General features: G+C 44.1%; 1 protein-coding gene across 7 annotated transcripts in view; it reads left to right on the top strand.

The window, feature by feature from the left end:
* Positions 1–25,952, top strand: part of LOC140734398 (leucine zipper putative tumor suppressor 1-like) — a 78,341-nt gene that overhangs the window by 31,815 nt on the left and 20,574 nt on the right. The window contains exon 3 of one of the 7 annotated variants that reach the window (XM_073058339.1): positions 340–422. The exons of the other annotated variants lie outside the window; for them this stretch is intronic. The gene's annotated coding sequence lies outside the window, so the exon portion shown is untranslated. The remainder of the gene's footprint in view (positions 1–339; positions 423–25,952) is intronic. 7 annotated transcript variants of the gene reach the window in all.

The raw sequence follows: 25,952 nt of genomic DNA, 5'->3' as shown, positions 1-25,952 counted from the left end.
GTGTTCCAAGCTGACCATCAATAATGATCCCATTAGCCAGTACTTGGCTGTGTTAGTAGTTAACACAAACAATGCATTTCGCTGTATGTTTCAATGTACGTGAATCTGAATCTGATCTTGGGCTGTAGCTTTCATTGCCCTGATGACATAGTGCTCATCAAGATATTTCTTAAAGATTGTTACAGTCTCTGCCTCTGGGTGAATTTTTCCCTGTTTAATTCTCCTCTAAACCTCTTGCTTCTTACCATAAGCATATGCTTATAGATATTTTTGCTAATGGGAAAATTCAACAACTGCCTACCTTATCTCTGCTGTTCATTACTTTGTAACCTCTGTCAGGCAACCCGTCGGCATTTTCCACTCCAAGGAAAGCAAAGCCCAGCCTGTCCAGTCTCCCTACAAACTGAAACACTCCATCCCAGGTAAATCAGCTTTGTAGCTTTTTCAGCAAATCTTATCTTACCTGTTGCATGATATTCAGAACTGCACACAATATCCCAGATGTGGTCTTGTGGTTTATTAAGCTGTACCATAGTGATTCCCTGTTGTTCTGCTTGATGCTCTGACTAATGACTCAAAGGTTCCATATACATCTTCTTTACTTATCTGTTATCATTTAGGTTATTTGGACTTACATACTGAGATTCCTCTGTTCTCCAGTACTCCATATTGCCCTATCATTCCTTGTGTCATTCCTAAAGTCCATGACTTTACACTTACCAAGATTAAATTCTACCTGCCCTTGCTCTACCCAGCTAACCAAATGGTGGATATCTTTCAGTAGCCTGAACCCATCCTTCTCAAAATCCACAACAGACACACTTTTTTGTGTTATCTGATGTGCAAAATGTAAAATCACAAACACAAGAGATTCTGCAGGTGCTGGAAATGCAGAGCAACACACCCACAGTGCCGGAGGAACTCAGCAGGTCAAGCAGCATCTATGGAGAGCAATAGGATTTCAGGCCAAGGCCCTTCATCAGGGCTGGAATGGAAGGTGGAAAAAGCTACAATAAGAAGGTGGGGCAAAGGGAAGGAGTACAAGCTGGCAGGCGATAGGTGAAATGAGGTGAAGGAGAAGGTGGATAGGTGGGGGAGAGGGGATGAAGAGAGAAGCTGGAATATGATCGATGGAGGAGATAAAGGAGTGAAGAAGAAATCTGATAGGTTAGGACAGTGGACCTTGGGAGAAATAGAAAGAGGAGGGATACCAGAGGGAGGTGAGGAGAAGAGAAGGGGCAAGAGGGGAATCAGAATGGGGAACGGAAAAAGAGGGTAAAAAATTACCAGAAGTTACAGAAATCGATGTACATGCCATCAGGATGGAGGTTACCCAGACAGATTATGAAGTGTTGCTCCTCCAATCTGTAAGTGGCCTGATTGTGACCATAGGGTAGGCCATGGACTGACATGTCGGAATGGAAATGGATGGGTAGCCATGGGATATCCCAGCTTTAGTCACTCCTTACATTAACATCTAATTTGTTAATGTACATAACAAGCAGCAAGTGCTCCATTACTGGACACAGGCTTTCAATCACAAAAATAACCCTCCACTGTCACCCTTATATATGTTTAAGACCTGAATTGAGAGGCAAGGGTGTTTCCAATGGACATCATACAAAAGGTGGATAGTGCATCACAGTCAGAGCACTCTCATCTACTTCCTTTGTCACTTGGACATAAATTGTAGAACACAGAACAGTAAAACACAGTACAGGCTCTTGGGCCTACCATGTTTGCAGTCCTTTAAACCTACTCCACAATCAACCCAAACCTTCCATCCTACGTAGCCCATAACTATTTTTCTTTCATCCAACTAAGAGCCTCTTAAATGTTCCTAATGTATCTGCCTTTACTAGCAGCACCAGCAGTCCGTTCCAGCCACCTACTACTCTGTGTACAAAGAAAAACCTACCTCGGACAGCTTCCCTAATCTTTCCACACTGAGCTTAAAAGCATCCCCTCTGGTATCAGCCATTGCCACCCTGGGAGAAAGGTGCTGGCCTCTATCTATGCCACTTACAATCTTGCACATCACTCAAGTCACCTCTCATCCTCCTTTGCTCCAAAGAGAAACGCCCTAGCTCCAGTTGGGCGTAATGGGGATCTGACACAAGACATTACAGTTTAGTGAGTCAGAATGAATGGATAAAGAGCTCCCTTGCTGTCCATTATTGCTGGATGTTCCTAATGGTCTTGGCCTTGGAGGCCAAGTTACCTTCCAAAAAGCAGCTATAGAGCACAGCGCCAAAGCTGTGCTGGCACAATGGTTGGTTAGTAAATTATCCATTAGTGATGTCTAATGGCAGTAAAAAAAAAAGAATAGATGGGTATATGTAAGAGAGGATAGTTTGAGGGGTGACAGTGGTATAGGGTGAGTGGAATGTATCTGATGGTATTGCTTGGCAAGGAGCTGGCATTGCCCCATTGGGTCGTTGTGCCAGTATCATAGTAAATAAAGTACGGTAGATACGTTGGGTTTGTGGGGACGGGGTGGTTTGCGGATGGGGATAAAACGGAAGGGATGGGGAGGAGAAAAGAGTTGGGCACCGTGACAGAAGGAACGCAGGCAACCACTTTCTTCCAGAAATCTAACCCCAAACTAGTGAGTCAGTGTGATAATGGACAACACAGGTAGTCAGATCGCCAGGCTGCAGAGGTAAGCAAGACACCGACCCTGTGCTGAGTAACGAGAAATGTAAAATATGTATCAGCCTCCACAGTTGGTAAAGTATTAGCCTTTTATACTGGAGGATTGCACAGGACTGTAATGGGGGAAGGAAAGGGGGAGTAAACAGGGAATTGAAGTCCAGTTAGCATGACATCTGCTTTCTGGAAGTTGCTGAAGTGTATAATTAAGGATAGAGTAACTGACACCTTGAAATGTTTCAGCCGATTAGACAGAGCACAGCGAGGGGTTATATCCTAAGGTTTCAGATTGTGGTTTGAGCAATAATTGATGCATTGTTTTTAATTTTTCAAAATTCCCCGATTAGCAGAAAGCTCCATTAGATTAGGAGATAGTAAATGCAATTCCTTTATTTAAATAGCAAGAGAAAAGGCTGGGAGCTATAGATTAATTAGTTAAACTTCTGGTATTGGTAAGATATTAGAAACCATTATTAAATTATTGTGGAGCACCGGAAAAATTGAAGGTAATGATGCAGTCAGTGAGGTTCATGAAAGGGATGTAAAATGCTTTACCATTTGTTGCAGTTCTTCAAAGAAGTATGATATTTTGATCTCCAGAAATCATTAACTATGTTGAGTTAGCACGGTGTGTGAAATAACACACTGAAACGGCTGGCTAACGGGAGGCATCATTTTCTGGTTGAGAAGATGTCAAGGGTGGTGTGACACAGAGTCTGGGACAGCCACACATTGCCCTTTGAAGGCACGGATGTCAACTTTGCTCGTGACACAAAGATAGGTAAAGAGCAAGCCGTGAAGAGGACATGAGATGTGGATCGCTGAAGCGAACGGGTAAAGATCTGGCCAGTGTGTTATAATGTGGGAAACTGGAAAATTATCCATTTTGGCAGGAAAGTAAAAGCTTATTATCTAAACAATAATTTTCTCTCAAAACTCTTGAGGATCCCAGTTCATGATTCTTAAGAAGCAGATGTTCAAGTGTGGCCAGTAATTAGGTAAGCTAACAATGAGGAAAATCTTCTTCACACAGAGAGTGGTGAATCTGTGGAATTCTCTGCCACAGGAAACAGTTGAGGCCGATTCATTGGCTATATTTAAGAGGAAGTTAGATATGGTCCTTGTGGCTAAAGGGATCAGGGGGTATGGAGAGAAAGCAGGTACAGGGTTCTGAGTTGGATGATCAGCCATGATCATACTGAATGGCGGTGCAGGCTCGAAGGGCCGAATGGCCTACCCCTGCACCTATTTTCTATGTTTCTATGTTATCATATTTTGCGAAGGAAACTGAATGTCGAAGTAGGGAAGTTGTGCTTAGTTATGGGCACTGGTGTACCCGCATCTGGAGTGCCCTGTAATGTATTCTTCCCTTAATACCCCTTATTAATGATGGATGATAACAGTTGAGAGAAGATTTACCATGCTAAAGCCTTCAATGGACAGTTTGTTCCGGGAGGAAAGATTAGACAGGACAGGGTGCTATCTATTGGAGTTTATGAGACTGTGAGAGTGAGTGAGAGAAAAAGAGGGAGATAGAAGACTTGATTAAAATGCATAAGATCGGGGGGGGGGGGTGGTTTGGCAAGGGGGATGAGGTAAGGACGTCCCGTGAGAACATTTAGTACTAGGAGTCATCGTTTAAATATCCGAGGTTCTCCTTTAAGGCAAATGATTTTCCCTCAGTGGTGTTTGCCTTTGGAACTTGAAGGAAAGTGAGTCGATTTTTTAAAAAATATATATATATTTGGCAGGTTGATCAATTCTTGAAAAGTAAGGTTTGAAAGGTTACAGAGGGTGTGGTGGTGGTGGTGGGGATAGGTCGGGATGTAGAGTTAGGACTGGATGCAGATCATACATGAACACTACATGGTGGAACAAAATGCAGACTGGCCCACTGCTCTCAGATTGTGCTTTCCTCTGATTTTATTTATTGAAGTGGTGACTCATCCTGTGATAGGGGAATGCCCTCTGATATTAATTAGAAGATAGCCGATGCAGTTCCATAAGAGAGACTATGGGATAAACTTCAAGTGTAAGTTTGGTGTACATCCTTGGGAACAGCCCGTTGATCGGAGGTCCTCGGTACAGAGCTGCTTGAAATGAACACCAGCAAGGACCCTCACATCCTTTCCCAGACCTTCTTTGCAAATGTGCAGTCCCACAAAGAGGTGGGTGATTGCCTCATCCTCGTTGCTGCACTCACGAGGGTAGTGACTGTTTGGAGTGAGATTCCGAACAAGCAGGAAAGACCTCACAGAGGCCTCCTTTTACTCCCAGACCAGTGGGCTCTTGGTGAGTTCTGGTGATGGGCCATTCCACCAGATGGTTTTGACATCTGCTCAGTGACTCATCCTCCTGGATCCATTATGTCCTTCTCCTGCAGAGCCTGTGGGTCATTCCATGCTGACCACTGCCTGACAAATGTGGTCAAAGGTGTTTTCAAAGGTACAATTTAATGTCAGAGATATGTATACAATGTACATCCTGAAATGCTTTTACTTCACAACCATCCACAAAAACAGACGAGGGTCCCAAGAATGAATGACAGTTAAATGTTAGAACCCCAAAGGGCCCCTCCAACTCCCCTCCCTCCCGTACGTAAGCGGCAGCGAGCAACAATCCCCCCTCCCCCCACTGGCAAAAGTAAAGCGCACCCGCTACCAGCACTCAAGCGCGAGCAAAGCAATAGCAAAGACATAGACATGCAGTTATCCCAAAGACTACATTGTTCACCCGATAATTCGACATGCTGCATGCCCTCTCTCCTAATAAGGGGGAAAGAGGTGATTCCATTTTCCAACGAGCGGGGAGGCATAACAAACAACTAGTTGGTTTACGATGTTAAAAGTCTGTTACATCGCTTTTTTCGAGCTCTGTGCCTGATCAAAGATCCCAGGTCCCCAGGCACACAGCAGATGGTCTGACTCCCCAGTGACACACGGGTCTTCTGTGGTGACGCCGACCCTCGATCCGCCTGTCTCCAGTTCCTCGAGATCCCAGGCTTCTAAATCCATGCCAAAATCTTAGGCCGAGACTTTGGCATGCTAAATAGCGGCCGATTGTGGAACCCTAAGAGCGGGTCCCATTCCTGCAAAGACCTGTAGTCAGTGTGTAACTCCAGGTCAGGGTCTTCAAAAGAACCCTGAAAGGGAAAAATAGAGATAATAAGGATGGAAATAGAATTGTTTTCGAAGATGCAAGCAGAGGAGTTGCCGTTGGGTGCTATAACTACTTAGCTCTCTGAATGAACATCTCCATTAAGGACAGGTGGTGAGATAATATCTAACCACATGGAAATTGTGTGACAATGAGGCCAGGCCCATCCTTCGTAACGTGGGAGACAGGTGAAACCTTGGCTTGGAGTGACACTTGGTGCTCGTACACATTAGTTCTATGCACAGCTTGATGCAGTCAGATGCAATGGTGGCCATCAGGGAAAGGACAATGCTGGGAATGCTTCTCCCTTGTACTCTGGAGACTTAGACATCGCAAGCCATGCGAATGTATTCCATCTTGGATGTCCGGGTGAAATGGAAGATTGTTTGGATGATTGTCACAGCACAGGGGTGGGATATGGACCATACCTGGGTCACATATAGCAAGAACATACTGCTGCTGGTGAGCAGGCTCTTGCCTGCTATCAAAGGGGAGATTACAGCCCAGTGTTTGGTGGAACTTGCTTACACCCTCCTGCCATTTTCAACCCTCCCAACCTTCCTCAGCTACTTCTCCATCTTGAGTGATCGTGGGTCAGGTAGTCCCAGAATTTGTAGAAATCTCCAGGAAATCTTACAACTCAAAGCTGGGAACCTTTGTTAATGCCACTGAGCACATTTGTTAGCCCATAGACAAATATTTTCTTTGCTTGAAAATTCAGTGAAAATCATCTGTTGGAATCATCTATGACCATAAGACATAGCAGAAATTAGGCCATTTGGGCCATTGAGTCTGCTCCACCATTCCATCATGGCTGATCCTTTTTCCACTGCTCAGCTCCACTCCCCAGCTTTCTCCCTGTAACTTTTGATGCCATGTCCAATCAAGAACCAATCAAGCTCTGCCTTAAATACACACAATGACCTGCTCTCCACTGCTGCCTGTGGTAATAAGGCCTCTAGCTAAAGAAGTTTTTCCGCATCTCTGTTTTAAACAGGCGCCCCGCTATCCTGAGGTTGTGCCCTCTTATCCTAGACTCCCCCACTATGGGGAAACATCCTTTCAACATCTACTCTGTCTAGGCCTTTGAACATTTGAAATATTTCAGCGAGATTCCCCCTAACCTTCTAAGTTCCAGCACATGACCATGCATTTTCCAAAATTGTATTTCATTTACCACTCCCTTGCCCATTCTCCTAATCTGCCTAAATCCTTCTGCAGCCTCTCTGCTTCCTCAACACTTTCTGCCCCTCCACCAATCTTCCTATCATCTGCGAACTTTGCAACAAAACCATCTATGTCATCATCTAAATCATTTATATGCAGCATAAAAAGAAATCTCAACACTGATCCCTGTGGAACACCACTAGTCACTGGCAGCCAACCAGAAAAGGATTGTTTTATTCCCAATTGATGCCTCCTACTAATCGGCCAATGCTCTAACCATTTTAGTAGCTTTCCTGTAATACCATGGGAAGCTTGGCAAGCAGTCTCATGTGCAGCACCTCATCAAAGGCCTTCTGAAGGTCCAAATATACAACATCTACTGCATCCCCTTTATCTATCAAATGTGTAATCTTCTCGAAGAATTCCAACAGGTTTGTCAGGTGAGATTTTCCCTTAAGGAAACCATGATGACTTTGTACTATCTTGTCCTGTGTCACCAAGTACTCCATAACCTCATCCTTAACAATTGACTCCAGCATCTTCCCAACCTCTGAGGTCAGGCTAGCTGGTCTATAGTTTCCTTTCTGTTGCCTTCCTCCTTTCTTAGAGAGTGGAGTGACATTTGCAATTTTCCAATCCTCTGGTACCAATGCCAGAGTCCAATGATTTTTGAAATATCATTTCTAATGCCACCACAATCTCTACTGTTACCTGTTTCAGAACCTTCTGCAGTTCATCTGGCCTGGGTGACTTATGTACTTTTAGGACTTTCAGCTTTTAGATAATCTTCTCTCTTGTAATAGTAACTGCACTCACTTCTCTTCCTTCACACCCTTCAACATCTGGCACACTGCTGGTGTCTTCCACAGTGAAAACTGATGCAGAGTACTCATTTAGTTCATCTGCCATCTCCTTGGCCCCTGTTGTTATTTCTCCTGCCTCATTTTCTAGTGGTCTTATGTCCACTCTCATCTCTGTTTTATTTTTACATACTTGAAAAAGCTTTTACTATCCACTTTTATATTGTTTGCTAGCTTGCTTTCATATTTCGTCTTTTCCCTTCTAATGATTCTTTTAGATGCTCTCTGTACGGTTTCAAATCTTTCCAATCCTCTGTATCCCACTAATTTTTGCTTTGTTGTATGTCCTCTTTTTTGCTTTTACATTAGCTTTGACTTGCCTCGTCAGCTGCGGTTGTACTATTTTACCATTTGAGTATTCCTTTGTTTTTGGAATACATCTATCCTTCACCTTCCTCAATTTCCTAGAAACTCACTCCATTGCTGCTCTGCTGTCATCCCTGCCAGCAGCTCCTTCCAATTTACTTTGGCCAGCTTTGGCCAACATTTTCCAATAGGAGTGAATGCAGGAAATTTAAGCCAATTCTGCCTCCTTTTACAAGCTGCCTGTTGTATATTCAAAAATATTCATTTTCAATGAGGCCACATGGAGAGGGCCATTATCCCCAAGAGTACAGATGTGAGTCCTGTGATGTCCTGCTACAATTACAAGGCAAATTCATTCTTTGTGCAGGAGAGGCAGGGCTGGGTCCCAATTCCCCTTCATTTGCATTCCAATAACATTAGCAGGACTGTACGCATCACTGGGTGCATTTTAAATTAAGCTGAAGAAACATTTGGTTTAAGTGTGCTTGCTATTCACCAAATGTCACACAGATTGAATTAAACAGCATAGTCTATTCAAAGAAGGCTGGTTAAAATTTTCATCCTGATTAAGTACCAGCTTACGCCTTCCACTTTAAATGAAAATTAACTTATGGAGTACCCCAATTGTTTTAATTTAATTAAGCTTGCCTTTATTTTACTCTATGGAGACACGATCTGCTGCTATCAAATTGCTGGTCGTCATTCAGACCAGTTGCAGAAGTCGAGAAAATGTTCCAAATTATCGGGCAAAAGTACTTTTGATTTAGCTTAATGTTATACTTACAGTGAATAGAATTGAAAGGTTTTCATTTGTGTTTCGTTTTCAAGTGTAATTAATTAAGTTTGATTTCATAGACAAAGAAGTCAGCCACTCAGATGATTATAGTTTTGCTGGTTCCTTACCAAAGTGGTCAGAATAATCACATTTCCCACAGGAGGAATGGTGCAGGTGTGGCTCACAATAGAACTAAGTATGGTATGATGGTATGAACTAAGGAAAAGATATTTTAATATAGCATGAGTACCCTTTATCCCAAATGCTTGGGGCTGGATGTGTTTCAGATTTTGGAATATATAATGAAATAGTTCGGGATTGTCATAATTTCCTTCTCTGAATTTACATGCTACTGGCAAGCAGTTTTGTCTTACACTTGTTCATCACACATATATACTTAACAGTAAGAATTATGATTAATATGATGTGTGCAGCATAACAAAAGGAGCACAGACACATCGGGAGGGCACCTGAATCAGCTGTCGAACAACAACAGCAGCATGCTTTCTGTCTCCACCTACACGCTGTGTTTTGGTTAAAAAGATAGAGTACCTTGTATTTGGATTTTACTTTTTTTTTAGGTTTTATGCAAGGTATAAAAACAATCAGCATTGTAAACTTGTTCTGGTGGTGAATTTTCATCTGTGACAATCTTGGCAAAGTCATCAATGAATTTTTCTTTTTTAAACCTTTAAACATTTAACGCCATGCCTTTACTTAAATTACAGTAACCACCCTGCTGAATATTGACAATTACCTTCAATTTTCAGTTCATTATAATAGATCTTTGCTTGTTTTATGATCAGCTTACTGTTAGGTGGCGTATGTTTATTCCGATGCTGCCAATCCATTCTTTCAGTCATAATCAAGATCTTCATTTTCCGCTTTATAGTGTTTTTCTGTTTTTTATTAACTTCTGTTCATTCCATGTGTGAGGTCACTTTGCAGAACTGTCTGTGGTGTGCAGAGACCTGATAACCTTCCAAGTGCCTTGTGGAATTTTCCATTTGTGACGTCATGTCTGTGCTCGGAAAAAAATTTGGGTTTTGGATTTTTGGATAACAGGTACTCAACCTGTACCTTTTCAATCATAATGTTGTCAGAAGGCATTACATGTCTGAGATAAGGGAAGTGTTCAGAATTCAGAAGAGGAGGGCCAGGACATTAATCAGGTAAAACATGAAAGTATTTTAACAAGAGGCATAGAAGCAGATTGTAAAATAGTCTGCAATGTAAAGAAAGATTAGCCATAAATTAATGGGGATTCTTACATTTAGATTATGAGGACACTCAGTCCTCGTTTATTGTCATTTAGTAATGCATGCATTAAGAAATGACAATAAATGTTCCTCCAGTATGATATCGTAGAAACACAAGACAGACCAAGACTAACTGACACACAAAAACCACATAATTATAACATAGTTACAACAGTGCAAAGCAATACCATAATTTGATAAAAGCAGACCATGGGCACGGTAAAAAAAAAGTCTCAAAGTCCCCGACAGCCCATCATCTCACGCAGACGGTAGAAAGAAGAAAAATTCTTCCTGCCATGAACCTCCAGCGCCGCAAAACTTCCCGATGTAGCCTCTGGAAGCACCCGACCACAGCCAACTCCGAGTCCGTCCGAAAACTTCGAGCATCCAACCAGCCCTCCGACACCGAGCACCATCTCTGCCGAGCGCTTCGACCCCGGCCCCGGCCGCCAAGCAACAGGCAAAGCCGAGGATTCGGGGCCTTCCTCTCCGGAAATTTTCTATCGCATAGTAGCAGCGGCAGTGAAACAGGCATGTCAGAAGTTTCACCAAATGTTCCTCGCGCCGCCATCTTCTCCGACATCATAATAAGACAGGAGAAATTCCATATGGGACCTTGGTCTTGGGCAGTTCCTCAGGATTAAAACTTAGAGTACCTTTCTGGTTCTTTGGCTTACGGTGTGACTGGAGAGAAATGTGGGGATTACACACTCTCTTCCACAGACAGGTGAGATGGGATATTAGTGAAGTGGTGCACTTCTCCCCCAGTTACTAAATAGAATCAAGGTCCTAATTTCCATCCCGAATGCAGCGTCCCTATGGTGACTGATCGTGGGTCAGTGGATGCTGCATTTTCTCAAGGAGGCTTTGAGAACATTGATGAAGCTCTGTCCTATTGCAAATCTGTTCTTGTGGTAGATCACGGCTCTGCTCTTGTACCTCAGTCACCCAGACACTTTGATATTGACATCATCCTGAGTGAAGTGTGACGGATCAGGACTGAGGTGCGGGTAAACCAGCTTCAGGAGGGGAGAACTAGAAGGCGAAAACCATATTCTGTGAGCGGGCATCCCTTTCTAGAAGGAGCTTGTCCGTCATCTCAACTAGATCTCCCTGTGGAATTAATCAATCGCCTCGTGTCCCTTTGGCGCTCTCTCACACAACTCAACAAACGTATGTCACTGTAAATTTCTCAACCCTGGAAGCTACTGATCAGTCCAAGGGTAAGAACAACATGGAAAGGTACCCGGTGCACATCCCAAACAGAGACGAGCAGATCCAAGTGGGTGATTTCACTTGGAGGAAGGAAAAGGGAATATTAATTCCTTTAGGATCCTTCTCCTGACAAAATACTTGCAGCACGATGTTGCCGCTGGCTGGTACGGAGGCCCCATTACACAGGTTTTCAAGAGCTTGCAGACTCAGCCAGCAAAACCCTTCTGCCACCAAGGACATCTTCAGGAACGTGTAGACATTTACCATCCGGACATGCGTTATTCTCATTAATATCTTCAGGGAGGAGGTACTAGACCCTGAAAATTCAAACTCAGTGATTCAAGAACAGATTTTGGCCCCTCCTCCATGAACCCACAAACACTCTCTTGTTATTCCTTTTGTTCACTTTATTTATTGTAATTTATGGTAATTTAACGTCTTTTACACCGTACTGCAGTCACAAAGAAACATATTTCACATCTTATCAGCAAATGGTAATAAATTTGATTCTGGCCAACACTCTTGTTTGGTCAGAGAGTCAAGCATGTGACAACAACCACTGTCCAATTGTATATCAGAGATAGGTCACAAGCTGAGTGACAAACCGCAGGGGTATCAGCACCTACCTCAGCGTGACAAATACTGGCTTCTACGAATTACATTGAGAGGTCAGATGGACAAGCTGAATGAATGGTCAGGCTTGGTTCAAAGTACCATACATTTATTATCAAAGTCAGTACACAAATACATATGAGGTGAAGGGTTAGACTCATTCTGGCAGATTGTCTACTTCTCTCGTTGGCGTTGCCGTAGGTTATCACCGTAGAATAAACCCCTGCTGATCTCTCAATTAGATAGAAGATCTCAAGCAATGAACAATCTGCTGGACGAACTCCGCATCGGTGGGTGGGGGGGGGGGGGGGATTGGTTTAGCTTCCATCTCTTGTGTGTCACGTGAGCAGTGAACACAAAATAACAAGTAGGGAAGGCAGTTTATCTATAGGAGGACTTTCTTCTCCTTCTGTTAACAGAACACCTCCGTTGGATATGTCCTCCCCCGGCACCCTCTGTCCTTGTCTGTAGTTTCAGTAAATTTGAACGCTTCTGTTACTACTACAACTCATACACCTTTTGCTCATATCAGAAGAAATAAGTGATACTCCGACTGAAGTCCTTGTTGAAGTCTCCCACTGGTGAATGCAGGCAGGAGGCGAACTGCTGCTGAGCCCAGTGGAAGCATGAAATCAGAATCCAACGTAACATGCCTGATAATTTTCCAATTAGTGGGGCACATGCCTGACCATCTGCTTAAGGACTCCGGTTGCGTTCACTGAAGCAAAAGCGATTCTGCAAGCGAAGAGGCTGCTCTTGCCTTTGTGTGTTTGATTTGAGTATCTGTGTATTTCAGCTCACTGGAAGAAACATCCTTTGCTCTTTCCTTATGGATGTGTAGTGTTTAATAGCCAGGTATTCATTAAGATCTTAGTTGATTTATCACTATAGTGCCCTTTCCTGTATTAAACAGACATTGTTCACTTAATACTCAAAAATCTCTTTATAAATGTACACAGTAGCTGACCCCTCAGGCCTCCTGGGCAGAGAATTCCAAAGATTCTCTGTCCACTGCCACTGGATGAAGTTACTCCCGATCTGAAACCGAAAAGGTTGACACCTTGTTTTGCTTTCAGCCAGTGCAGCCAACGAAACATTATCCCTGTGTCGACTCAGCCAAGTAGTTTGGATTTTTAAAAATGTTTCAATAAGATCATCTCTTGTTCTTCTAAATTTAAAAGAGTAAAGTCTCACTGCTTCATATTTTACCGTAGGGCAACCTGTTGAAACTTTCTGCATTCACTGGATTGATTCTGGTGAACTTGTGGCTCCAGTCCCTCATTTGCAAGTATATCCTACGCAGGCAGTCCCAAGTGTGGACTTACCAAGGCACTATGTAAAACTAGTTGGACATTTCTTGTGCAGTCTGTCCGCAGTTTATGAATGATAGACACCCGCACATAAAACAAATTCACTCCCCCTCCCCCTCCCCCATCTACCTACCCCCCACCCTCTCCCTTCTCCCCCTCCCCTCCCCTTTCACAAATACTTTAACAGTTCAGCGGGTCCATTTAATATCAGGGAATGTATACAATACACAACCTGAAATTCTTGTTCTTTGCAGACATCCATAAAATTAGAAGAGTGCCCCAAAGAATGAATGACAGTAAAAAAAATTAGAATCCCAAAGCCCCCCTCTCCCCCTCCCATGCAGAAGCAGCAGCAAAACAATAATCCCCCCCTCCCCCACTTACTTCAACAAAAAAAGGCATCATCACCCTCCACCCCATCAAACACGCAATAGCAAAGTCCCCAAGATCGGTACCACAAAGGTGAATCGTTCACCCCACAATTCAACCTACTGCAGGCTCTCTCCCTCCCTGATAAAGGGACAGAGAGGTTTCTCTCTTTCACAGCGAGGGGGGAGACCAACAAAAACAAAAACTCACTGATTACAGTTTTAAAGCGGAAATTGTGCAAATAGAAAAAGTACTGAGAGCAGGAGTTGTAAAGATTCCTTGAAAGTGAGTCTGTATGTTGTAGAATCAATTCAGAGTAGTGATCGCAGTTATCCATGCCAGTTCAGAAGTCTGATGGTTGAAGGGTATTAACTGTTCTTGAACCAGACCATAGTTATAATACTGGGGCATCACAGCTTGGTAAGGAAACTAACGAATAACAATACCTAGGAGTGGAAAAGGCTACAGAAGGTGGCAGATACAGGCAACACCCTCCCCAACACTGAGCACACTTACATCTCCCCCCACGTGCTGAAAATTGGCTGGCTGGCAGGTGATTTGGCCACTGTAAGTTACTTCTAGTGTCAGTGGGCGGTCAGGATGCTGCTGATGGGCATGTGAGAGAGGAAGGGTTACAGGCAGTCTGTGGGGGAATGGGATTCCTGGGATTGTCCTGACAGCACAGGTTTAATTGGCTGAACACCGTTCTTCTACGTTGTAAGAGAACTGACCATCTGGCCTGAAATTGTAGCCGTTTGAAACGCTGACAAATGACCCTCACACCACTGCTGCCATCATTTGCAGTTCCAAGTCCTTCACTGGTCCAGGAGATGCCTCCCCACCTGAGGCAATCCTTTCCGAAGCTCGGGTGGTGGATTAGAGCGTTCTGTAAACTTGCACTTACTGCTTTTTGACAAGATCACAACATGCTGACTGTGGGAGAACTGGTTCTGTGAAGCAGGGGGATTTAAAACTGCACTGGTGGAAAGAGTGATCTTTCCTCTGATGCTGGGCTGTGAGACTTCATTCTGTGGGTTCTGAGATAGCAGATGAAGAATATATGGGACCCACTGACTCTCTGCAGCTGGGATATGGAAGGCGGTAGGATAATTTTGGAGGGCCTATCCTCTCTTGCTGTTTACACTGGGCTTGTGTATTCCCAACCAATGGATTCAAGGTTCCCAATGCCTTCCCAAATGCTCCTTTCCCATTCTGAGCGACCATTTCCGGAAGTCAGCAGGGGATACACTCCCTAAAAGAGGCTTCGCTGTATCTGTAACCGTGGTACTCTATTTTGAAATCTGTCCCGTCGTACTACCTCCAACTGCTTATGTTTAGAATGGCACACCAAACTAAGTTTTTCCACCGTAGCTTGGTACATGTGACAGTAGTGAGCTGATTACCAGTTACCACTTTGCTCTCACAACCTGAGACCTCTTGTTGGTACAGAGTTTAGAGAGGCCTTAGGGAGTTTGCTGTCAGGTGTGTGAACCACGTTGTTAATGGATAAAAGCGGCAGAGGCACTGTCTCTGAGTTATAGCAAATCTGTGTACTTTGCTGAGAAGAAACCGTCTTTATGTAATCAGGATTATGTGCCTTTACTTCTAGGATATCTCTAGTTGTGCCTTCCAAAGCCCTTCAAGGTGTGCATGTCCCACACACAAAAAAGAGTGTAGCTCTGGCTGCTTGAGTAGTTATCCCAGATAGAAACGCATTCTGAGAATGGTAGCGAACGGCAGGTTGGTTCCTGACTGGCATCTGTCCTGGAGATGTACAGAGCTCAGCCACTGTGTTATGTGGCTGCGTCAGAAGGTAGGTGGGACGGCCACCAAAGTGCCAAGGACCTTACCTGGATAAGGAGCAAGCAACAGCAGAGATGGCCCACCCCTTGCGTTAAATTGTGATCCATAAGTTTCAGTTCATAGTGAACTTATGAGATTGTTGCCTCGACTCGAGGTTATAGGGAAAATTTAGGCAGGCTAGAACTATGTTCATTGGAGCCTAGGAATCTGAGGGGTGACGTTATGGAGTCATATGAAATCATGGCAGACATAGACAGGGTGAATTTATACAGTCTACTTCCTGGAGGAATTAAATCAAAAACTGGAGGACACAGGTTTAAGGTAATCTGGGAGAGATTTAAAAGTGACCCAACTTCTTTCATACAGAGGGTGATGAACATACGGTTTGAGCTGTCAGGCAAAGTGGTAGAGGTGGGTACAATAACAACATTCAAGAGATTTAGACAGGTACGTGGGCAGGAACTATTCAGGGGGTCAAATACGGGTACCGTGGGTAGACTGGCAGTTAGCCTTACTCCTTATAGCACCAGTGACTGGAAGATCGGGGTTCAATTCCCACTGCTGTCTGCAAGGAGTTGGTAAGTTCTCTCTGTGACTACAAGGGTTTCCTCCAGGTGCTCTGGTTTCCTCCCATACTCCAAGAAGCCGTATGGTTAGGGTTAGCAGAGGGCATGCCACGTCAGCACTGGAAGTACGGTGACACTTCTGGGCTGTTCACCCAGACCCAGACCCAGGTCTGTGTCACTGGTTGAAGCAACCAACACATTTCATTGTATGTTTCTATGTATGTAAGACAAATAATACTAATATATTTTTTTAAATCTTTAACTTCATAGAATACAGTACAGCACAGTACAGGCCCTTCGGCCCACCGTGTTGTGCCGATCCTCAAACCCTGCCTCCCGTATAATCCCCTACCTTAAATTCCTCCATTTAACTTCCTTAAATGGGACTAGCTTGTGTGGTCAGCTTGGACAAGTTGGACCGAAGGGCCTGTTTATTAGCTGTAAGACTCTAGGTGGGATTGAACAAAAGGTTGGATGGAGTCTTATGACAAAATGACCCCCCTCCTGTGCTCCATCATCCTGTCACTGTCATGTGCAGGCTGCCTGTGATGGATGTAAATCATGTCCGACGATGACAGGAAACCCGTGTGTGAGAATTTTTAAAGTGGTAGAGCCATTGCAGGGGGACAGTTCCTCTCTCTCAAACGTAGAAGTCCAGGCCCAGTGGCGCAGAGAAGTGTCACAGACCGGGGTCTTCCTTGGTTGCAGTAGATATCCGTGCCTTGTCCTGCCCTTCGCTCTCCACGAAATGTTGCAGAACTGCCGTCCTGGCCATCAGATCTCACTGTAGATGACGTCCGCCCACTCCACCGGAGCTGACCTCACAGACTGGTCCCTATCTCCGGGGGAATGAGGCACCCCGGTGGAACTGTCTCAGAATGGGTACGACAAGCCCTTTCACCAGAGGTGCTCCCCCTCTCCCCAGACACCCCTTGCACCCCTATATGGAGGCTGCCCTGTACAGGAAGAGCAATTAAGTTTCTTTCTCTCACATTCTTCAGGGTCTTTACTGCTGTGGCAACTCTGTGCACGTGGAGTGTGAACATGACCACTCCTTTGTCACTGAGAAGTAATAACTAATAACAAGAAGACTTGTGCTGAGACAAGAGACTGTAGATGCTGGGAATCTGGAGCAACACACCTGGGGATTGTTCGTGAAGAGAAATGGACAGTTGATGTTTTGGGCCGAGACCCTGCACCTGAACTGGAAAGAAAGAGGGGAGGTAGCCAGTGCAAGAATGGAGGGAGGGGGTGGAGTAAGAGTTGGCAGGTGATGGGTGGATCCTAGTGAAGGGGGATGATAGGCAGTGACGGGGAGGAGAGTGGGAATGATGTAAGCTTCTGGGAGGTGAAAGGTGGAAGTGGTGAAGGGCTGAAGTCTTGGTAAGGGAGGAGGGGAGACCATAGCATAAAGGGGTGGAGCTGAGGAGGAGAACCAGTGGGAGGAATGTGTGGGTGAGGGACAGGATGGGGGAGGGGAAAGACTTGTTCTGAGCGGTTTTAGTTCACTCTCTGTGAACTCAGCCGTCGGTGGGAAATTGAGGGTGGCTCAGAGCCAATGTTAGCAAGACGAAGAGGCCCCTTTGGCGGCAAGTCTGTTCTGAACACTTCACCGTCTTCCTTTGTCCCCTTGCAACAAAACGCGCTACCCTCGGTGTAATCCCAGAGTGACTGTATTCAACAAACTTCCTGCTACGATACGTCGGCTGAGGCAATAAAATTAACGCTCAACCAAAAAGCTGGCAGCGACAAGGGGAATGCAGAGCTGGTGATATTAATGAGTAGCAGAGCAATCAACCTGAAAAAGGTTATAATTATTACTGATCTTGTTATATATCTTGTTTTGGGCAATAAAAATGGATAAATTATATAGAGTACATTGATGTTGGCGCAGATGCTTGGGTAAGGCAGGCTGTCTGTACTAACAGCGTGTTTCTCTCCATGCTGAATCACAGCGAAGGGCTTACATATATCACTAGCGTGTCACCGAAAACACGTTCACAAATGTACAGATGTACCATGGAGAGCATTCTAACTGGCTGGGGGGAGGGGAGTGATGGCTACTGCACAGGATCAAAGTAAGCTGCAAAGAGTTGTAAAATTAATCAGCTCCATCGTGGGCTCTAGACTTTACTGGTACAGGACATCTTCAGGGAGTGGTGCCTCTAAAAGGTGGCGTCCATCATTGAGATCTCCCATCATCCAGGACGTGTCCTCTTCTTAATGCTGCAAATCAGGAAGGAGGAAAAGGAGCCTGAAGGCACACAATCAATGATTCAGGAACAGCTTCTTCCCCTCTGCCATCTGATTTCTGAATTAAAATTGAACTCACAAACACGACCTCACTACTTTTTTTTGCACTACTTATTTAATTTTAACTATTTAATATTTTATTCATATATATTTCACACTGTAATACATTTTTTTCTCTATTATTATGTATTGCATTGTACTGCTGATGCAAAGTTAACAAATTTCACAATGTGTGCCAACAATATTAAACCCGATTCTGATTCTCTGTGCACTTGGTATCCCTGCCAGAAATGGTCCACATTATAGTGACTCACTTGCGTAAGATACAGTGGAGATTAGTCACATATACATTGAAAGATACAGTAAAATGCATCGTTTGTGTCAAATCAAACCAGCGAGGATTGTGTTGGGGAGCCCGGAAGTGTCACCAAACTTCTGGCAAGACCACAACTCTCTAACCCCAATGTGCACCTTTGGAATGTGGAGGAAGCTGGAATATGTGGAGAATGTAAAACTCCTTACAGACAGCTGCAGCAGTTGAACCCCGATCTTACAGCTGGCCTCTACACAGATGTGTTGCCCAGTCACTAGAGAACAGATTGTCAGACTGGGGAAAGATGACTTTAGGATGGATGTGATCACCAAGGAATAAGCTTTAAGAGTGAAGGCAAAGTCGCTGAGGTAAATTAAACGTCACAGTTCTGAAGGATTACTCGACGTCAAACGATCTGCTGGGAGAACGCAGCGGATCAAGCAGCTTCCATGGGAGAAAAGGAATTGCCGATGTTTTGGGTCAAGATCCTGATCCTGATAACTGATTGGTATCAGTTACAATGCATGGTCTTTGAGACCCGATGAAGGGTCTCGACCCAAAATGTTGATTGTCCACTCCCCTCCAGAGATGATGCCTGAAGCACTGAGTTCCTCCAGCAGATTCCTTGTTTCATTCTGTCATCTGCAGTCTGTTATGTCTCTGTGAAGGATTTTACAATTGTCTTGGGTGGACGTATAGGGGTAAGGTGAGCAGCTCCAAAACTGGATTATTTTTTGAACTTCTGGGCTACAATCCCTGTTGGCTCCAGTTTAATCTAATTTCTCATATCAAGTGATTTTTTTAAAAATGGGGTAACACCTTGAAGACAAATTGAATTAAAACCTGGCTAGGCAGGACTGTGAAATGTTGGAATTTGTCACAAATACCCTGACCCTGGAAGTTGTTGACTGCCTTCACTTGGACTACACCGCTCCTGCTCTAAGTTGGGAAGGTGGCATTTCCCGCTGGACTCCATGGGGAATCGCAGCCACCCAGCGTCAGGCAGTTGGCAGCAGAGTGGAAGAGACCACAGTCAGCTTAAGCCTGAGTCCGGGAGCCTGAGACATCGGCAGGGAAACATGGGCCAGCCTGACAATGTGCCAGGTCCCTTGACAGATAATACGTCCTGTTGCAGCTTCTTACCTCTGAGCTAATTCTCTTAATTATACTGACAAGCTCAGTCTTGTGGCCTGTATTTCTGTCACATTACAGTCAGGTGCAGCTGAGAGGTATGATGTAAGTATGTTTTGTACAGAATCTAAAGGTAGGGATCTGATTGGAAATGTAAGTGCAGGGGAGGAGCTGAGGGGAGGGAAGAGTCTAAATTAGAGCTGAGAAGAGGTGAGTACGTAACTTATATGTTCTGGAGGATGTGGGAATAACAGTATAGTGTTGTTGGGTACCTGCACGTGTGGGTGTATTGGGTAATGAAAGGACAGATGATAAAGCAAACAGGCACCTACTAATTCAGAGGTGGATATTATAGTTCATATAGGAAAGTATGAAGCCATATGTTGTATTAGGTTGGCTGGGATTAGAAAATGGCAGAAATTGTGGGACAGGGAGGTGGTATTGCAATTTGATTCCATCAGTCCAGGGGAGGTGCATTTTGGGGAGGAATATGAGGGGAGATGTGTGGTTGGCGAGATTGAGGTCGTTTATGCTTAGTGTTCATCTTGAATGTGATTCTGGAACTGAAGGAGCCTGCGATTTGCAGTGTGGGTGTTTCAACTCCGAGGGGATTCTGGGAGGGAGAAGCAACGTGCGCGAACCTTGTGGCGAGAAGACTGCGGGATGGGACACGAGCTGATGTTTGACTCCATTTCGCTGACTAAAGCTTCCATTTTTTGCTGATTAAGGCGACAAGGGTGATTGAGACATCGAGACGAATGTGGAAGGTGAGCGCCAGCTGCCTGGATTTTGAACGGTTCTGAGGTCACTCAGCCGGCAGAGAAGGGAGACTGCCTTTTGATCACTGGGGGGATCAATTTACTACCGGAGAGGGGAGGCTGCCTTTTGATTGCTGGTGAGATGGCTCTGCTGCTGGAGAGGGAAGGGGCTGTCGCTGTGCCCAGAGAATGTTACCCAGGTTTTCTGCATTTTGGATACGGACTTGGACTACAGACCTCTCCTCAGTCTTTCTTCAGTGCGGGGAGGCGGGATTTGGGGGTTGATGATAATGCAGCTGTTCTTTTCTTTCTTGGTTTCATGGCTGTCTAGAGAAGAAGAATTTCAGTGTTGTATATTTTAATAATAAACAAACCTTTGACTACCAAGAGACATGGTACAATAAGAGCCAATAACTTATATGGAATAAGGCAGATGAACTTGCAGCACAGTTGCAGGTTGGCAGGTCTGATGTTGTAGGCATCACTGAATCATGGCTGAAAGATTATAGCTGGGAGCTTAATGTCCAAGGATACACATTGTATTAAAAAGATAGCAGGAAAGCAGAGGGGCAGCGTTGCTTTGTTGGTAAACAATGAAATCAAATCATTAGGAAAAGGTGACACAGGGACAGAAGGTGTTGAATCATTGTTGGTAGAGCTAAGGAACTGCAAGGGTAAAAAGACCCTGATGGGAGTTTCATACAGGTCCTCAAACAGTAGTAAGGATGTGGCCTACAAATTACAACTGGAGATAGAAAATGCATGTCAAAAGGATAATGTTACAATAGTCATGCAGGACTTCAATATGCAGGTAGATTGGGAAAATCAGGTTGGTGCTGGATTACAGGAAGGGGAATTTTCTAGAGCAGTTCGTGGTTGAGCACACTATTCTGGATTGGGTGTTGAACACTGACAGGGATGACAGCAGAGCAGCAATGGCTGGAATTTCTGGAAGCAATTCGGAAGGCACAAGATAGATACATCCCAAAGAGGAAGAAGTATGCTGAAGGAAGATGACAGAACCAAAGCTAACAAGAGAAGTCAAAGCCAACATAAAAGCCAAAGAGAGGGCATATAATAGAGCAGAAATTGATGGGAAGTTAGAGGATTGGACTGGGAAGCTTTTAAAAAACCAAATAAAAAAACTAAAAAAAAATCATTAAGGAGGTAAAGATGGAATCCAAAAGTAAGGTAGCAAGTAATATTAAAGAGGATACCAGGTTTCTTCAGATATATAATGTGCAAAAGAGAAGCGAGAGTGGATATTGGACCACTGGAAAACGATGCTGGAGAGGTAGTGATGGTAGGCAATGAAATAGCAGACAAACTGAGTAAGCATTTTGCATCAGTCTTCACTGTGGAAGACACTTGCAGTATGGTGGAAGATCCAGGTGTCAAGGGTCATGAAGAGTGTGAAGTTACCATAACTAGAGAGAAGGTTCTTGGGAAACTGAAACGTCTGAAAGTAGGTAAGTCACCTGGACCAGGTGGTGTACACCTCAAAGTTCTAAAAGCAGTGGCTGAAGAGATTGTGGAGTTATTATGGGGGGGGGGGGTGACGTAATTGAATGGTGAAAGGCCTTGATAGAGTGGATGTAGAGAGGATGTTTCCTATGGTGGGAGAGTCCAAACCAGAGGACACAGCCTCAGAGTAGATGGTGTCCTTTTAGAACGGAGTTGAGGAGGAATTTCTTTAGGCAGAGAGTGGTGAACCTGTGGAGTTCTTTGTCACAGGCAGCTGTGGAGGCCAAGTTCTTATGTATATTTAAGGCAGAGGTTGATAGATTCTTAATTGGTCAGGGCATGAATGGATACGGGGAGAAAGCAGGCGGTTGGGGCTGAGAGGAAAAATCAGCTATGAGAAAATGATGGAGCAGACTCGATGGGCCAAATGGTCTAATTCTGCTCCTATATCTTATGGTCTTATAATATAAGCCTAAAACAATACAGATCTGCATTCAATCTTACAATTATGGTACTTACGGATTAGCCCATTCTGACACCTTATGCCTCACAGCCCAGCAATCCCCCCATTTATTCCTAGCCTAATCATGGGACAATTTACAAAGACCAATTAACCTTTCAACACCGGTACGTCTTTGGACTGTGGAGGAAGCTGGAGCACCCGGAGGAAATCCACGCGGTCACGGAGAGAGCGTACAAACTCCTTATGGACAGCGGCAAGAAATGAACCCGGGTTGCCTGTACTGTAAAGCGTTGTGCTAGCCACTACACTGTCGTGCCACTCCATAATATGTCCCATTAAGAATCCAAATGCTTGCAGGTGAAATGAGTCATTTAATTTTGAGTTGGATTGAGAAATGACGCATTGCAGTCAGTGTATGAGAAGAATTCCATTTCTGTTAGCAAATAGGTATTATTCATTTCATCAGATAAGTACTAATTCTTGTTAGGGTTCATATTTAAGGGGTGATGTAGGAATTTTATTTGCCTTTAACCCCACCCCTATCTCTGGCAGGTTTTCTGAAGTTGACGTTGTTTCATGTCGGTTTAATTAACCTGACACACCAATGTAACACAAACTGCATTCCTGTTGTTGCTAGTAATGTATTCAGTATTAGTCTAGAGAATGCAGCCCTTTTATTTCACCGTGAGTCCACTTAATCCCTCATAACACATACTCCTTAAGCAAAGTTTAAGGTGTTGCTGCAGTTCATGCAGCCCCTCAGATCTAGCCTCTGCCGTTAATTTTGTCATCAAAAAGCTTAAGATCATCGGCATTTGTCAGAGTTTTTTTAAAAACCATGACTGTGGCAATAAATCTGCAAGAACAAAACCCGGGGTCCTTTCTGTCTTTGAGATGATTTGACAAGCAGAATCCTAAAGCGCACACAAGTCACAGAACTTGTTCTGGGGTAACTGAAGCCAGTCAGAAAAGCAGAGTAAAAATCTAATGTATCTAACTTTCCTTCTGAAAATTCTCTGCTGTGCGCACCCATATACAAAGTTAGTGATGAAAGTGAGCATTTCATTAAGTATTTACAAAGTGTCTGCATTCAAGCTGCATTTAGAATCTATCATCCAAATGTACTTGTGGCCAAACACAAGGTAAAGGAGACATTAGCCTTTCAAATCTTTGTAAGAGCGAGCCAATTAATCTCATTGCCCCCAGCAGTATTATGAGTTGCTTATACCTTGCACAATTTTCCATTTGAAGGATTTATTGACTTCTCCTTTGAAATTTCTCTTGAAGTGGCTTCCTCAGAAAGGTGTTGATTCCAGATCATTGCCAAGGAAAAATATCCCTTAATTTTCTTGACATTTTGCCAATTATTTTAAGATGGCAGTTTAAGATGGCGCCGGTGAAGCACAGCGATAACTTGCTGGCAGCAGAAACAACTATTAATTAATTTCTTAATCACACTTTTTCTTGAAAACAATCAATAGCCTGTAACTTCCCTTTCAGAGTCGAGCTTTGGAGCTGTCTGAATGTTACATGCGCTGTGAATTGAAATCTTGAAGGTGCGGGACGGTTGTGGCGCGTTGCATGTGTGGGTCGAATCGAGGTGGCGGGGCCCGGGCTCGGGCCGAGAGTAGGGAATGAACCAATGTTTGGCTTCTGGAGCAGATGTGGAGGCCACTGAAAGCGACAGAGGTGAGGTGGTAGGGCCCGTGCCCAAGAGCAGGGAGCAAGTGGATTGATTTAAGCTCCAGGCAGAATTGGAAAGGTCGAGTACAGGCTGAATCGAGGTAGCGGGCCCTGGGCCCGAGAATGTATCGAAGTGGCAAGTTGGGGTCTGAGAGCGAGGATCGACACATCTTTTGGTCAATTGAAGTGCTGGGCCAGATTGAAAAGGTCAGGGTGTTAGGTCAGGAACATTAGTGTAATCCTAGCCGGATCTAGAGTGTTTGCATATTTCCAGCTTCTTTTAACTCATCGGATTCAGAATCAGAATCAGATTTAATATCAGTGGCATATACTGTAAAATTTGTTAACTTTACAGCAGCAGTACAATTAAATATATGATAAAAATATAGAGAAAAAATGTATATAAGACTATTAAATAGTTGAGTTAAAAATAAATAGTGCAAAATAACAGAAATAAAAAAGTAGTCAGGTAGTGTTCATAGGTTCAATATACATTTAGGAATCAGATGGCAGAGGGGAAGAAGCTGTTCCTGAATCACTGAGTGTGTGCCTTTAGGCCTCTGTACCTCCTTCCTGATGGTAACATGTTCTGGGTGGTGGGGGGTCCTTAATGATGGACACTGCCTTCCTCAGGCACCGCTCCTTGAAAATGTCTTGGATGCTACGAAGGCTGTTACCCATGTTAGAACTTACTAATTTTACAAGTTTCTGCAACTTATATTGATCTTGTGCAGTACCCCTCCCGCCCCCCCCCCCCCCCACAAATCCCAGACGGTGATGCAGCCAGTCAAAATGCTCTCCACGGTACATTTGTAGAACTTCTTGAGTGTTTTAGTTGACAGACCAAATCTCCTCAGACTCCTGATGAAATATAGTTGCTGTCTTGCCTTCTTTATAGGTGTGTCGATATGTTGTATCCAGGTTAGGTCCTCAGAGATATTGACACCCATTGGATTCACTGGAATATTTTTAAATTACAAGAGATTCTGCAAATGTTGGACATCTTGAAGAACACACTCGTGTTCTCCTGGAGGTGTTTATGAGAGCAACATCTACTCAAGTCCCAAGGATGTTGGATTATTGAAGCTTTAGTACATTGTCAATCACCCTCCTTGTTACAGAACCACCAATGTCGGGGGGGTGGTAATTACATCACAATATGTCTTCATCGACCATTTCAATAGATTCTGGAGTAAGGGATGTAGGACAGAGTGCATTGACTTTAAAATTCTTCACAGGGGACACACACAAAATGCTGGAGGAACTCAGCAGATCAGGCAGCATCTATGGAAAAGAGCACATTCCTGCTGAAGGGTCTTGGGAAACGTTGACGGTGCTCTTGATTGCGATTCTTCACGTGGTCCTGGTCAAATTGCTGCCTACCCTATAACTCACTCCAGTAGAAGGGAATTCTTGTTCTGAGTGTGCTGGTAGAATGACACAGGAGGGAGGTTGGCATATTTTGTGTGACCAGCCTCTGGATTGAATGCTTTCTCAGGGAGAATGTACCAAGACATCCGCCTTTCTTGGCATGACAGCAGCTACACCAATGAAATTGCAGAAACAAATTGCCTGGGCAGTCCCTTGTTTCAAAAGCTCTGAAATCACAGGAATATTCAAGGAATTACGTTGTGATTAATACTGCGACCCATCAGCATTTTGTCCCTGTAGTAACTGAAACAGTTTAGAATAAATGGACTTTGGGGTCTTTATCAGTTGATTGATAATTTTCACTTCGTTTTATTTTCACTTTTTGGGCTGTGAGCATCGTATGCAAGGCATTTATCATCCATCGCTGAGTGATCTTGGCAATTCGGAGCTGAGTCACTTCCTTGAA

Source organism: Hemitrygon akajei, chromosome 1 (assembly GCF_048418815.1).
Source record: "Hemitrygon akajei chromosome 1, sHemAka1.3, whole genome shotgun sequence".
NCBI lineage: Eukaryota > Metazoa > Chordata > Chondrichthyes > Myliobatiformes > Dasyatidae > Hemitrygon > Hemitrygon akajei.
The sequence above is the reverse complement of the archived record's forward strand: the minus strand, read 5'-3'. Positions and strand labels throughout refer to the sequence as shown.